The sequence below is a fragment of the Muscardinus avellanarius genome (assembly GCF_963383645.1).
Source record: "Muscardinus avellanarius genome assembly, chromosome: X".
NCBI classification, from domain to species: domain Eukaryota; kingdom Metazoa; phylum Chordata; class Mammalia; order Rodentia; family Gliridae; genus Muscardinus; species Muscardinus avellanarius.
In genome coordinates this window covers 46,423,406-46,439,015 of record NC_137792.1, presented here as the reverse complement: position 1 = coordinate 46,439,015, position 15,610 = coordinate 46,423,406, and the positions used below count along the sequence as shown (strand labels likewise).

Genomic DNA, 15,610 nt, shown 5'->3' with positions numbered 1-15,610 from the left:
CTGAGCTACACACCCCCAGCCCTATTTAAAATTTTTTTAACAGAGTCTCCCTAAATTGTGGAAGGCCTCACTAAGTTGATAAGACTGGCCTCGAACCTGTGATCCTTCTGTCTCAGCTTCCCAAGTACTTACTATGACTATAGGTGTGGGCCACCACACCCTGATTATTGTTTGTATTAGTTTTTTAGACGAGTTAGTTTAATGATGGTGGTGGTGATTGTTTTCATTTTATTATTATTTTTTACAATAAGGGTGTAGCTCTTATACTCCACACACACAAAATAAAACAAGTGCTTATTATGAAAGAGTCCCTTGCCCCCACCCCTCAAACATCCTGAACATAGCAATTCGATAGAAGAGAAAAATCAAGACAAGTCTGATTTCAAAATTTCAATAAAAAAGCAAAAGTATGTAATGCAACAGCTGTTCAACTTCCAAATCTAAATAGGCACCGTCAAACAAACAAACTCAGTATTTAAAATTTCTCCAGCACACATTCCAGTATTAATGGTCTAAACTGTAATCAGCTAGTAATTAATAATGGAAATAAAATCTTAGAACAGAAGTTATATTGCTTCCCTGATCCTTTCTCTTCCGGTTGGAGGGTGCAGGTATTAGGAGATACAAAAGTCAGAGGAAGAAGAATTTAAAAAAATTCTCAAAGCTGCTGCTGTTTGGAGTAGAAAAGAAGACAGCATCTTACAAATATTCAAAAAAGCCAGGTGTGGTGGTACACGCTTGTAATCCCCGCGCTTGGGAGGCTGAGACAGGAGGATCGCGCAGGTTCGAAGCCAGCCTCAGCTACTTAGGCTCTCAGCAACTTAGTGAGGCCCTGTTTCCAAATAAAGTATAAAAATAGGTCTGGGAGTATAGCCCGGAGGTAGAAAGCCTCTGGGTTCCACCCCCAGTACCACCAAAATAATAATAATAATAATAATAATAATAATAATATAAAAAATTTCAAAAAATCCCAAGGCAAGTAACACAGTTCATTCACTATCTCTCCTACTTGAAAGAATGGAGAGATCAGTGTCTTATTATATAGACTGTACTTCAGAACTGCATTACAGGTTTACCAGAAACTATGGATGTCGTTTTAGGCTCCATCAAGGAAAACAGGTCCAGCTCAGATCATGTTAGATACTGTGTATCTAGCCTGCCTGGATCTGTGTCTGGAACTGCTGGCTGTCACCCTGAACAGCTGTAAACTAAACAATAACATGGAACTCCGTAGGAAGCTTAAGGACTGAAGATGTGCACACAGCTAGTTAGATCTCCCCTGCTTCGCGCTCTTCAGAGCTCCTCCCGTCTTCTGATCTGCCATTAGCACTCTCAGAAGACCGCTTCTTATCTTTGCGATCTCGGTTACGAGGTGATCTGTCTCTCGAACTCCTGTCTCTGTCACGTGATGCGAAGTCTTGGTCTCTGAATCTTTCTTTTGAGGATCTCCTCTTGGAGCGCTCTCTGCTCCTATCTCTAGAACTGTGTCTTCTCTGGTGGCTCCGGCTGCTGGAGTGGGACCTGCGGCGATGGCGTTTCTCTCGAGACTTGGACCCGGTCCTCCTCTTGCGTTCTCGTGACCTGGAGCGAGACCGATGTCTGCGGTGCTCTCTGGATCTAGATCTTTTGGGATTCTTGCTATGTGATCGGGACCTTCTCAGCTTCTCCCTTTCTTTTCTCTCTCTCTCTCTCTCTCTCTCTCTCTCTCTCTCTCTCTCTCTCTCTCTCTCTCTCTCTCTCTCTCTTCGTTTCAGGCGTTCCTGGTTCCTTTTCTCCTGCTTCTCAGCAACAACTCTCTTTAATTCTTCAAGCTTCTCTCTTATTTCAATAAATCCCAGGTGCAGTTTACCCACAAAATGGTCAGCCAGTCGTCTATCATTATCGTGAAGACCTAAATAGGCAAAGCAGACTTCACAAACTCGAAGTTTCTGCTGCTGGAAACTGGAAGCCGGCGTAGAATTGCGATAAACTTCCTCTGCTTCTCTTTCCTTTGCTTGTGCTTTCTCTACTTCATCCATTACTTTCTGGGATTCTTCCACGTTCCCTTCAGCTCCTAGTTGTTCCACCTTGGCTAACAATTTACCAATTTCTTCATTTAATTCATGAACACGTTCTGCCTTTGCTGCCACGTCAGCACTTAATCTCTTTTTGGGTTTCTGCTAACTTTTTCTTAGCCACTTCTGTTCTGTGGTCACAATCTGCAATGAATGATTGCAGATGAACCATGGCATCAAGTTCAAAGAAAAAAAATCCTGTTCTTTGGGTGCGATTTCATAATCTGCTCTTAAATCCAGGTCATGGACTTTCAGACATTCACCAAGATCCATTCTGGTTCCAGAAAGGACGTCATGGGGGCAACAGTTGAGAAGGTGTCTCTTGAGCACTCGGTCATCACTGAATTTGATTCGCTGATGAGTAGTATCTCGGCTCGGCGATTGCGGGGCCTGACACTCCCTTGCAGACTGAAGGAGGCACGCATAGATACATTGAATTTACAGGGCTGCAATTCTGACACAGTAACACTTGGACTCTGGATATCTGGTGCCTTTTTTTTTTTTTTTTGGTGGTACTGGGGTTCCTGGAAGCCCTTCTACCTCCGGGTTACACTCCCAGACCTATTTTCTATTTTTATACTTTTTATTTGGAAACAGGGCCTCTTAAGCCAGCGCGGCTGACTTCGAACCTGCGCGATCCTCCTGTCTCCGCCTCCCAAGCGCGGGGATTACAAACGTGCGCCACCACGCCTGGCTAGTTCGATATCTGGTGCCTTCTATCATCCAGAAATTTCTATACACAAAATTAGAAGTAATGAGCGATATCTTTGGCTATGAAGAAAGAGTTGAGCTCTAAACCACTGTAGAGAATCTGAGGACAACACAGGGTTCTATGAGGTGACATTTTAATTGTTTTCTGGGCTGCGCCAAGTTTACAATAAGAGACCAGGTATCCTGAGTCTCAGCCCAGTGCTCTTTTCTTTAGCCCATGATGCACGATACCCTGCTTCCATTTATGCAGTATGCCAGGCATCAGCAGGATTTTCAGTGGCACACAGGTGGTTGCCACCACCAGGGCCCGTCCCGGGAGGTGCCCATCAATTGGTCTTGTTTGTATTCTTGACAATTGCCATTCTAACTAGAGTTATATGCAATCTCAATGCGTGTATGTGTGTGTGTGTGTGTGTGTGTGTGTGTGTGCACGCGCGCGCGCGCCGCAGGCGCATGTGCAATACTGAGGATTGAGCCATGGACATTCTACCTCCAAGCTATAACCCCAGCCCTATTTTATTTTTATTTTGAAACAGGGTCTTACTAGGTTGAGGAGAGTTTCACTACTTTCTGAGGCTGTCCTTGAACCTCGATTCTTCTATCTCAGCCTCCCAAGTGCTGTGATTACAGGTGTATACCAACACGCCCCACTTCAGTGTGGTTTTGATTGGCATTTCGCTGATTTCTAGGATGTTGAATAATTTTATATAGTTGAATAATTTTTATATATTTGATTTGATGCCATTTGTATTTCTTTTCTTTTCTTTTTTTTTTTTCTTTTTTTTTGCGGGTCTGGGGATGGAACCCAGGGGCATTCGACCTCTGAGCTACACCTCCAGCCCTATTTTTTATTATTTCAAAACAGGGCCTCACTAAGTTGCAGAGAGCCTCACTAAGTATCTGAGGCTGTCCACGAACCGCGGTCCTCCGGTCTCAGAGGTGTGTCCATTCAGTTCAGTTGCCCATTTTTAAATTGGGTTATTTGTTTGTTTGGTGTTAGGGTTTTTGTTTTTGTTTTTGTTTTTGCAGCACTGGGGATGGAACCCAGGGGCATTCTACCTTTGAGCGACACTCCCAGCCCTATTTTTCATTCTTTATTTTATTTTTTTACTAAGTAGCTGAGGCTGTTCGCGAACCACGATCCTCCTGTCTCAGCCTCCCAAATGCTGGGATTACAAGCGTGTGCCACCAGGCCCGGCTAAGTTTTTGAGTTCTTTGTATATTCTAGATATTGATCCTTTATCAGAAGAGTAGCTGGCAAATATCTTCTCTCGTTCTATAGGTTCTTAGACTCTTGATGGTTTCTGGTGATTAAACCCAGGGGCATTCCACTTCCAAGCTACACCCCCAAATCCTTTATGTTTTAAATTTGGAAACAGGGTCTCCTTTAGTTGATGAGAGTCTTGCAAAGTTGCTAGCACTGGCCTTGAACCCGTAATCCTCCTGTAATCCTCCTGTTTCAGCCTTCCAGGTACTGAGATAACAAGTACAAGCCACCATGCCCAGCTGCACAAAGCCTTTTTAATTTAGCGTTATCCCATTTATTGATTCCCAGTTTTATTTCTTGAGCTTTAGGTCTTGTGAAATTATATGATGGAGAGTTGGTCCTATATTTTCTTCTAGTAATTGCAAAGTTTTTAGTCTAATTTCTTTGTATTTGGTGGATCTTGAGTTGGCTTTTGTGAAGTGTAAGAAAGGTCTAATTTCATTTTTTTTTTGAGGTACTGGGGATGCAACTCAGGGGCATTCTACCTTTGAGCTACACTCCCAGCACTATTTTTTATTCTTTATTTTGAAACAGGGTCTCACTGAGTTCACAAAGAGCCTCACTAAGTAGTAGCTAAAGCTTGCCGAGAACTGTGATCCTCCTGTCTCAGCCTCCCAAAGGCTGGGATTACAAGTGTGCACCACCACTCCAGACTCTAATTTTATTCTTTTACATAAAGATATCCAATTTTCAAAATGTCAGTGGTTGAAAAGTTCGTTTTAGCTGGGTGTGCTGGTGCACACCTGTAATCCCAGTTCTTGGGAGGCTGAGACAGATGGATTGCAGGTTTGAGGACAGCATCAGCATTTTAATAAGACCCCATTTCAAAATAAAAAATAAAAAATGCTGGGGGTTTTCTTGGAAGTAAATGCTCCGAGTTTCAATTCCCACTACCAAAAAAAAAAATTTTTTTTTCAACTGGCTAAAAACTGGACATGATGGCACATGCCTGTAATCCCAGTATTTGAGAGGCTGAGACAAGATCACAGGTTCAAGGCCAGCCTTAGCAACTTAAGGAAGTCCTTAGCAAAACTTTAATGAAACCTTGTTTCAAAAAAATAAGGCTGAGGTTGTAGCTTAGAGATATAGTCCACCTGGGTTTGATCCCTAGTACCACACAGAAAAAAAAAAATCAACTGGCTGTAAGTGTCAGAATTTGTCTCTGTATTTTCTATTCCATTGTTGATGTGTCTGGTTTTCTTTTTGTTTGTTTTTGTGGTACTAGGGGTTGAGTTCAGGGGTATTCTACCTCTGATTTACACCTCCAGCCCTTAAAATAGGGTCTTGATAAGTTGTCAAGGCTGGCTTCGAATCTGCAATTTTCCTGACTCAGCCTCCCAAATAATGGGATTGCGGGCGTGCACCACCATGTCCTGCTATGTCTCTCTTTGTATGCCAGTGCCATACTGTTTTTGTTACCATAGCTCTGTAGCATAATTTGAAATCAGATATGATGATTCCACAAGGTTCTTATTGCTCAGGATTACTTTGGCTTTTCTGAGTCCTTGATTCTTCTATATAAATTTTACAACCTTCGTTTTCTTGCTCTGTGAAGGATGACATTAGCATTTTGATAGGAATTGTATTGAATCTGTAAATTGCTTTTGGGTAGAATGGCCATTTTGACAATATTTAACCTACCTATGCAAGAACATGGGAGTTTTTTTTTTTTTTCCATTCTCTATGATCATGTTCAGTTTTCTGTAATTTTTATTATAAAGGTCTTTTATCTCCTTGGTTAGATTTATTCCTATTGTGTGTGTGTGTGTGTGTGTGTGTGTGTGTGTGTGTGTGTGTGTGTGTTACTGGTGATTGAATCCAGGAACATTCTGCCTCTGAGCTATGCTCCCACCCCTACTTTATTTTTGTTTATTTATTATTTTTTGGTGGTACTGGGGTTCCTGGAAGCCCTTCTACCTCTGGCTACACTCCCAGACCTATTTTTATATTTTTATTTGGAAACAAGGTCTCTTAAGCCAGCACGGCTGGCTTCGAACCTGTGCAGTACTCCTGTCTCTGCCTCCCAAGCGCGGGGATTACAAGAGTGCGCCACCACGCCCGGCGTATTATTTTTATTTTGAAACAGGGTCTTTGTAGGTGGATGAGACTCTCACTACTTGCTGAGGCTGTCCTCACCTCCTGCCTCAGCCTCCCAAGTACTGAGATTACAAGTGTGAGCCACCACGCCTGGCTATTTTTAATTATGTTGTTTTAGGCTACTGTAAATAAAATTGTTTTCTGGATTTCATTTTCAGTAGATTCGTCATTGCTGTGTAGCAAAGCTATTGATTTTTGTAAATAGATTTTGCGTCTGGAATAAAGCTGTTTTTAGAACAGTATCCTAGGTGATTTCCCTTACGCAGCAAAGGTTGCAGACTTTGGACAAGACCATGCTCGAACATCACTGACACATCCGTGCCTGGCCCTGTGCGAAGTGCTGCTCGTCACGAAATTGATCACCTTGTGATCTAGCATGCCAGACTGTTGCCCAGGATAAATTGAGGCTTGAAGGACCTGAATCAAGTGCAATTTTATAAGCCCTCTTTAAGAAAAAGTGAATTGCCAGGTGTGACACTGAACACCTATAATCCCAGTACTTGGGAGGCCAAGACAGGAGGATCACAGGTTCAAGGCCAGTCTCAGCAACTTACCGAGACCTTCAGCAGTTTATCCAGACCCAAATAAAAATCAAAAAACAAAACAAATAAAAAATTAAACAGAGCTGGAGGTGTAGCTGGGAGGTAGAATGCCCCTGGGTTCAATACCTAGAACCAAAAAAAGAAAAAAAAAAAGGTGGGGTAGGCATGGTGATACACTCCTGTAATCCCAATGCTTGGGAGGCTGAGATAGGAGGATTGCAGGTTTGAGGACAGCCTTAGCAAGTACTGAGATGCTCATCAACCTAGTGAGACCCTGTTTTAAAATAAAAATAAAATAGTGCTGAGGGTGTAGCTCAGAGGTAGAACATCCTTAGGTTCTATCCCCTGTACTACCCCCCCCACACACAGGAAAACAGGACTGGAACTTAGTTCAATGATAGAGTACTTGCCTACGATATGCAGGAGGCCCTGAATTCAATACCCAGCACCACACATACACACAAAGTCAGTGTGGTGGTACACGTGTTTAATCCCAGTGCTTGGGAAGCTGAAACAAGAGGATTGCGGCAGCACAGGATAACTTAGTGAGACCCTTTCTAAAAATAAAATAGGGCCGGGGTTTTAATTCTGAGTTAGGAACGTCCTGGGTTTAATCACCAGCAACAACAACGGAAAGAATTCAATTGATTCCAGTTCAACTTGATTGGTCATTTCTTGATTAACATTAGTTTAGAAAAGATTCGGCTTTTGTGAATTTTAGTGTTGTTTATCCAGGCCTGTTTAGAACTTTAATGAATTCAGTGTTTGTGAATTTTAGGGTGACTATCAAATTGGGGGAAGCCTCTGGTTTCTTTTCCACAGGAACTCTGATTTCAGGGTAGGTTGATATCTCAGGCAATGACAAAGCCTACATCCTCTTCCAATCGATGATGCGCAGCAACCAGAGGCTTGGGTCATGTCAGGCTGAGATTAGCCAGACACAGAAAATCAAGGGCTGCTCATACGTGAAAGCTGGAGACAAAACAAGTGACCTCATGTCAATTAGGAGAGAGATCCGTAGAGTAGCAGGTGGGGATGGGGGCAGAAAGGAGGGAAAGGGAAGCGTTGGGGAAGAAAACAGACCAAATGATATTATGTGAATATATGACTATATCACTATGAATCTCACTATCATGTACAATTACAATGAACCAATAAAAAAAAAGTTAAAAATAGCCGGGCGTGGTGGCACACGCTTGTCATCCCAGCATTTGGGAAGCTGAGATAGGCGGATCATTGTTCAAGGCCAGCCTCAGCTACTTAGTGAGGCCCTTTGCAACTCAGTGAGGCTCTGTTTCAAAATAAATAAAGAATAAGAAACAGGGCTGGGGTTATAGCTCAGAGGTAGAATGCCCCCTGGGTTCCATCTGCAGTACCACACACACAAAAAAAAGTTAAAAACAATCAGAGGCTACGAAGTGGCCTATGTAAGCATGGACCCTGAGGCTTCTCTTTACTGGCTGGAAGATAAATCCATGTGTGTGCAATGCCTGAGGAGAGAGCAGCAAAGAGGTGGGTGGAAAGCCTGCAGAGGGGCTGACCTAGCAGTGGCGGTGAGTCAGGCATCCGGGGAGACTAAGTCTGAGTCAATTCTTAAGGTTTGCGTGGCATCTGGCTGGATGACGGGGAGTTTGTGTGTATGGGGGAGGAGGTGTGTTACTAAAAGCAGAAAATAGCCTTCCCAGCAGAGGAAATGATGTGTGCAAATACAGAAGTGGGAAACATGGTGTGACAATAATTATTAGTATCCCCAGACTAATAACCTCCAAAGCCTGCACTCCTCCCAAGGCCCGGGCTCAGCAAGCGGCATTGACTTCAAAAAGGCCCAAGCGGCCGGGCGTGGTGGCGCAAACTTGTAACCCCAGTACTTGGGAGGCTGAGACAGGCGGATTGCTGGTTCATGGCCAGCCTTGGGTATTTAGTGAGGCTCTCTGCAACTCAGTGAGACCCTATTTCCAAATAAAGAATAAAAAAATAGGGCTGTGGGTGTAGCCTGGAGGTAGAAGGGCTTTCAGGAACCCCAGTACCACAAAAAATAATAATAATAAAAATAAAAATAAAAAATAAATCAGGCCGGGAGTGTAGCTCGGAGGTAGAATGCCCCTGGGTTCAATCCTCAGTACCACACACAAAAAAAAGGCCCAAGCATAAATACTCAGATTAAGCACCTCAATTTGACTTCTTAGGGTCTGAGGCCTTGAACATCACAAGCCAGGCATAGTAGTACATGCCTGTAATCCCAGTACTTGGGAGGCTGAGACAGGAGGATCACAGGTTCATGGCCAGCCTCTGCAACTTATACTGAGGCAGTCAGCAACTTGATGGGACCCTGTTTCAAAATATTTTTTTGTACTAGAGATTGAACTCAGGAGCAATTCTACCTCTGAGCTACACTCTCGGCCTGATTTATTTTTATTTTTTACTTTTCTTGTGTGTGTGGTACTGGGGTCCCTGGAAGCCCTTCTACCTCCAGGCTACACTCCCAGACACCTATTTTTTATATTTTTATTTGGAAACAGGGTCTCTTAAGATAGAGCGCTGGCTTTGAACCTGCGTGATCCTCCTGTCTCCACCTCCCAAGTGCAGGGATTACAAGCGTGCGCCACCACGTCCGGCCCTCTCGGCCTGATTTTATTTTTATTTTGGAACAGGATCTCGCTAGGTTGCTGAGAATCTCACTACTTGTGGCTGTCCTCAAACCTGTGATCCTTCTGCTCAGCCTCCCAAGTACTGGGATTACAGGCATGTGCCATTATACCTGGCTTCAAAATTTAAAAAAAAAATTAAAAATGGGCTGGGAGTTAAGTCAGACCCTTCTGGGCTCTAAAAAGCAAGGCCTCAAAACCAGCTTAGTGGCCTACACCTACAATCCTCACACTTGGGAGGCTGACAGGGGAGGTACAGGCAAGTTCAAGGCCAGCCTCAGCAATTTTTTTTTTCCTGAGCTACACTCCCAGCCCCTTTTCTTTTCTTTCTTTCTTTCTTTTTTTTTCTTTTCTTTTCTTTTTTTTTTTTTTGCAGTACTGAGGACAACCAGTACCCAACAACCCAGGGGCATTCTACCTCCGAGTTATACCCCCAATCTTACTTTTTATTCTTTATTTTGAAACATTGTCTCACTGAGTTGCAAAGGATCTCACTAAGTAGCTGAGGCTGTCCATGAACTGCGATCCTCCTGTCTCAGTCTCCTGGATGCTGGGATTACAAGTGTGCGCCACCACGCCTGGCTCTCCTTTTTATTGGTGGTACTGGGGATGGAACCCAGGGACCTTCTACTTCCGGGCTACACTCCCAGACCTGTTTTATATTTTATTTGGAAACAGGGTCTCCTAAGCCAGCTGAGGCTGGCTTCGAACCTGCGCGATCCTCCTGTCTCAGCCTCCCAAGAGCTCCTTTTCATGTTTTTTAAAAAAATTGAGCCAAGCGTGGTGACGCACACTTGTAATCCCCAGGCTTGGGAGGTGGAGACAGGAAGATTCCGCAGGTTCGAAGCCAGCCGCGCTGGCTTAGGAGACCCTGTTTCCAAAATTTAAAAAAAGTATAAAAATAGGTCTGGGAGTGTAGTCCGGAGTTAGAAGGGCTTCCAGGAACCCCAGTGCCCCCCAAAAAATTTGATACAGGGTCTCACTAAATTGCTGAGAGTCTCACTAAGTTGCTAAAGCTGACCTCAAACAGATCCTCAGTTCTTGGCCTCCCATGTCCAGGGATCACAGGCATGTGCAAACATGCACAGCTTTTTCTTTCTTTCTTCCTTTCTTTCTTTCTTTCTTTTTTTTTTTTTTTTTTTTTTTTTGGTGGTACCAGGGATGGAACCCAGGGGCCTTCTACATCCGGGCTACACTCCCAGACCTATTTTATATTTTATTTGGAAACAGGGTCTCTTAAGCCAGCTGAGGCTGGCTTCGAACCTGCATGAACCTCCTGTCTCAGCCTCCCAAGCGCGGGGATTACAAGCGTGCGCCACTATGCCTGGTGACATGCCCAGCTTTCACTTCTTTCTTTATCCCACAAATACCCCTAAACCTTGTACTCAGAGAAGCAGATTTGAGATTTGGGACTCTTGCTTCCTTACATTTCAGTGCTTTGTGAATTAACTTTCTTTTGCAAAACTTGTCATTTCAGTGATTGGTATCTGAGTACTAGGAAAAACTAGCCTCATTCAGGAACAGTTGCATCCAGGAGTTCGAGGCCAGTCTAAACCTGAGAACCTGTCTCTAAAAAAAGGTAAAATACAAGCTAGGCGTGGTGGCACATGCCTGTAATCTAAGTACTTGGGAGGATGAGACAGGAGGATCACAGGTTCAAGAACAGCCTCAGCAAGTAGCGAGACTCTCATCAACCTAGTGAGACCCTGTTTCCAAATAATAATCAAATAGGGATGGGGGTGTGTGGCTTCGAGGTAGAATGGGCTCAAACCAAGTATCACAAAGTATATTTAGAAGTAATAAAATGGTTATCAAAATATTACAAAAATGCCATTCCAAATTATATATTGTTTACCAATAAAATTATAATTAAAGTGGGCATGGGGCCACATGCCTGTAATCCTAGTACTCAAGAAGCTGAGACAGGAGGATGTTGGGTTCAAGGACAGCACATAGTTAGTGAGAACCTGTTTCAAAATAAAAAGGGCTAGGAAAGTCGGGCGTGGTGGTGCACCCTTGTAATCCCAGTACTTGGGAGGCTGAGGCAGGAAAATCGCTGGTTCACAGCCAGCCTCAGCTACCTAGTGAGGCCCTCTGTAACACAGTGAGACCCTGTTTCAAAATAAAGAACAAAAAATAGGGCTGGGGGCATGGCTCAGTGGTAGAATGCCCCTGGGTTCCATCCCCAATACCACAAAAAGTAAAATAAATAAAAAGGGCTAGGGAGCTGGACGTGGGGTGGGTGGTACACACCTGTAACCCCAGTACTTGGGAGACTGAGACAGGAAGATCACAGGTTCAAGGACAGCTTCAGCAAGTAATGAGACTCATCAACCTAGCAAGATCCTGTTTCAAATTAAAATACAATGGGGCTGGGGGTATAGTTTGGAGATAAAATGCTTCTGGGTTCAAGCCCCAGCATCACAAAATATTTTAATCAAAAATTATAAAAATTGCCGGGCGTGGTGGTGCACGCTTGTAATCCCCGCGCTTGGGAGGCAGAGACAGGAGGATCGCACAGGTTCGAAGCCAGCCGCGCTGGCTTAAGAGACCCTGCTTCCAAATAAAAACATAAAATAGGTCTGGGAGCATAGCCTGGAGGTAGAAGGGATTCCAGGAACCCCAGTACCATCAAAAAATAAAAGATAAAAATTATAAAACTTGTATTATGTGTTGGCTTATTAACATATTAAATGGTATGATCTAGTACTAGCAAGTTCAATGACTACAGTGATTTCAAAGTAATGAGAAGTATAAACAATATTTTGAGTGGGGATTTAGCTTGCCTAGAATAAACAAAGCCCTGAATTCAATCTCCCAGAAGGGAAAAAAATTCCTAGTAAAACAATATTTTAAGACAACTTCTATTAAAAAAAAAATCTATGTAGCCAGGTGTGGTGACAACACCTGGAATCTCAGTACTTGGGAGGCTGAGTCAGGAGGATTGCAGGCTCAAGACCAACCTCAGCAATCTTGTGAGAGATCTTGTTTCAAACCAAACAATTAAAAGGGCTGGGTGTATATAGCTCAGTAGTAAAATGCCCCTGGATTCAATCCCTAGTATCACAAAAAAGAAGACAAACACATCTATGTCCTAGTAATCACAGCTACGCAGGAGGCTGAGGCAGAAGGATCCCAAGGCCAAACTCAGTAACTTGACAAGACTCTGTTACATGAAAATAAAAAAAGTAGCCGGGCGTGGTGGCGCACGCTTGTAATCCCCGCGCTTGGGAGGCGGAGACAGGGGGATCGCACAGGTTCGAAGCCAACCTCTCTGGCTTAAGAGACCCTTTTTCCAAATAGAATATAAAATAGGTTTGGAAGTGTAGTCTTAAGGTAGAAGGTTTCCATCTTCGGTACCACCAAAAAATAAAAAATAAAAAGTAGTTGAGCATGATGGCACATGCCTACCATCTCAGTATCTGGGAGACTGAGGCAGGAAGATCACAGGTTCAAGAGCACCTTAATGAGACCTTGTTTCAAAACAAAATTTAAGAGGGGGTGGTGGCATAGCTCAGTGGTAGAAAGCCCCCGGGTTCAATCACCAGTACCCACCAAAAAGGATTTAACTCTCAAATTAAGTCTTCATAATGAGCCTCTAGGTTGAGCAATAGAGCCAAAACTCTAAGTCTGGCTGCCATGAGTAGTGTGTGTGCGTGTGTGTGTGTGTGTGTGTGTGTGTGTGTGTGTGTGTGTGAGTTTTGCTAGGGATGGAACTCAGGGGCAATTCTACTCTGAGCTACACTCCCAGCCCTACTTTTTTTTTTCTTTTTTCTTTATTTTGTGGTACTGGGGAAATCCAGGGGCTTTCTACCTCTGGGCTATATCCCCAGCCCTATTTCATAATTTATTTGGAAACAGGGTCTCACTAAATTGCCAAGAGCCTCACTAAGTAGCTGAGGCTGGCTTTGAACCTGCACAGTCCTCCTGTCTCAGCCTCCCAAGCGCGGGGATTATGATTACAAGCATGCACCACCACACCTGTCTCCATCCCTACTTTTTATTCTTAATTTGGAAACAGGGCCTCACTAAGTTGCTATTTTATTTTTTATTTTGAAACAGGAAGCCGGGTGGGGTGGCGCACACTTGTAATCCCAGCATTTAGGAGGCTGAGACAGGAGGATCGCGGTTTGTGGACAGCCTCAGCTACTTAGTGAGGTCCTTTGCAACTCAGTGAGACCCTATTTCAAAATAAGGAATTAAAAAATAGGGCTGAGGGTGTAGCTTGGAGGTAGAATGCCCGTGGGTTTCATCCTTAGTACCACAAAATAAAAAAAACAAAAAACAAAAACAGGGTCTCACTAAGCCATGGAGGGCCTCATTAAGTTGTCAAAGTTTGCTTTGAACCTGTGATCCTCCTGTCTCAGCCTCCCAAGTACTGGGATGACAGGCGTGCATCACTGCACCAGGGTCCCAATTTAGCTTTTTAAAGGAGCGTGGGGACTGAAATCCTTCCTACAAGTGGGCCCAGGCTGAGTCCCCACAAGGTGTCCTTATGCGCTGAAGCCACAGACTCAATCTCTCATTTACTCATGTTCTGCAATTCCCTCAGACTGAAAACCTAATGTTTGGGTTCCAAATAACATGCCCAGAAAGAGCCATAAAGGGGGTCCCTAGAGAGAACTTCCAGTATGTGCTCCTTGGCGGCCATAGCAGTACATCTCACAGAACTTAAACTACAGCTAATATAATTGATCATTACGGAGCCCCAGCTGCTGTTCTAAAACCCATGCCTGCCTTTGTGCAAAGACCTGCTTCCCACAAACTTACTCCCAGCTAATAACTAAGTACAGCAGGGGGACTTCAGTAGCTTTAACTCAAGGGATTCCAGGCAGCTGTGGCCAAACTCCCTACACTGCAGAGCAGGCTGGACCACTTTCAGCCAAACTTCCCTCTTAAGCTCCATGTGCGTGTGCCTGTGTTTGTGTGTGTGTGTGTGGGGGGGTTTACTGAGGATTGAACTCAAGGACATTTTTTTTGCAGTACTGGAGATGGAACCCAGGGGGATTCTACCTCTGAGCCACACCCCCCAGCCCTATTTTTTTATTCTTTATTTTGAAACAGGATCACACTGAGTTGCAAAGGACCTCACTAAGTAGCTGAGACTGGCTTTGAACCTGCACGATCCTCCTGTCTCAAACTCCCAAATGCTGGGATTACACGCGTGCACCACCATGCCTGGCTTGAACTCAAGGACATTTTACCTCTGAGCTATACCTCCAGCCCTATTTTATAAATTTATTTAATTTATTGGTACTGAGTATTGGACCCATGGACATTCTGCCTCTGAGCTATAACCCCAGCCCTATTTTATTTTTTATCTTTTTTATTTACTTATTTCTTTTTTATTTATTCATCAGTACTAGGAATTAAACCAAGGGGCATTCTACTGCCAAGCTACAGCCCCAGCTGTATTTAATTTTTTTTTTTTTTTTGCGGGTCTGGGTATGGAACCCAGGGGCATTTGACCTCTGAGCTACACCCCCTGCCCTATTTTTTATTCTTTATTTTGAAACCGGGTCTCACTGAGTTGCAAAGGGCCTCACTAAGTAGCTGAGGCTGTCCGCAAACCGCGATCCTCTGGTCTCAGACTCCTGAATGCTGGGATTACAAGCTACCACGTCCAGCTTTTAATTTTTATTAATTAAATAATTAATGTATTTATTTATGGTCATGAGGATTGAACTCAGGGACATTCTACCTCTGAGCTACAACCCCAGCCACATTTTATTTTTATTTGGAAACAAGTTCTCACTGAATTACTAAGAGCTATGCTAAATGTCTGAGGCTGGCCAAAAACCTGCAATCCTCCTGTCTTAACCTCCCAAGTAGTGGGATTACAGGTATGTGCCACCATATCTGGCTTTTCTTTTCTTTTCTTTTTTTTTTTGCAGTACCCCAGGGGCATTTGACCTCCGATCTACACCCCCAGTCCTATTTTGTATTCTTTATTTTGAAATAGGGTCTCACTGAGTTGCAAAGAGCCTTACTAAGTAGCTGAGGCTGTTTGCGAACTCCGATCCTCCTTTCTCAGCCTCCTGAATGCTGGGATTACAAGTGTGCACCACCAGTTGCTGATGACCTCTTTAAATTACTGAGGCTGGCTTTGAACTGCAATTCTCCTGTCTCGGCCTCCCAAGTAGTGTGTGTTCTTCTCAGCTCCTCCTTTTTTATTTTTTTTTTAATGGTGCTGGGTATTGAACCCAGGGTCTAGCTGAGGCTGGCTTCGAACCTGCGCAATCCTCTAGTCTCAGCCAAGCACTGGGATTACAAGCGTGAGCCACCATGCCTGGC

General features: G+C 43.8%; 1 pseudogene across 1 annotated transcript; it reads right to left on the bottom strand.

Moving 5' to 3' along the window:
* Positions 1-1,268: 1,268 nt before the first annotated feature.
* LOC308278876 (putative RNA-binding protein Luc7-like 2) lies at positions 1,269-2,479 on the bottom strand (annotated as a pseudogene). Its single transcript has 2 exons — positions 1,728-2,479; positions 1,269-1,682 (listed from the first exon to the last, which is right to left on the bottom strand). The product of its transcript is annotated as a putative RNA-binding protein Luc7-like 2 (transcript).
* Positions 2,480-15,610: the final 13,131 nt, after the last annotated feature.